This window comes from Aphanomyces astaci (assembly GCF_000520075.1).
Source record: "Aphanomyces astaci strain APO3 unplaced genomic scaffold supercont1.32, whole genome shotgun sequence".
NCBI classification, from domain to species: Eukaryota; Oomycota; class Saprolegniomycetes; order Saprolegniales; family Verrucalvaceae; genus Aphanomyces; species Aphanomyces astaci.
Window position 1 is genome coordinate 361,959 of NW_009798295.1, and position 430 is coordinate 362,388.

A 430-nucleotide genomic window follows, 5' to 3' on the forward strand; every position below is an offset into this window, starting at 1 on the left:
AGTCGGGTTCTATTTTTAGACTCGCCGAGGGAGCAACTAATTAGTCCCTCGGTGGATCCTATTTAGGCCCAGGCTAGGACTTACCGAACCTCCCTCGGTACACAGTAAGTGTATTGACTGTGATGCCTGGATTACAGCGAAGTGATTCGCTGGTTGATGGGCACATAACCTGAATGATAATGAAGACACTTTTGGATTTGTCATCGAAGTCTACCGTCGTGAGCACGGTAGCTGGTTGTGCAAGCCGGCGCAGACAACATATATTTGTTGGGACAAAAAATGGGAAATCCCAATAGTGTGCAATTTTCGGGACAAAGTGGATGTCCCAACCCCAAATTTGGTTTTCGGGACATCCGGTGGAAGATTTTGTCCCATCTGATGTTCCAATATCGAGCCGGGGCATATTTGGGGATGCGGTGGAGATGCTCTA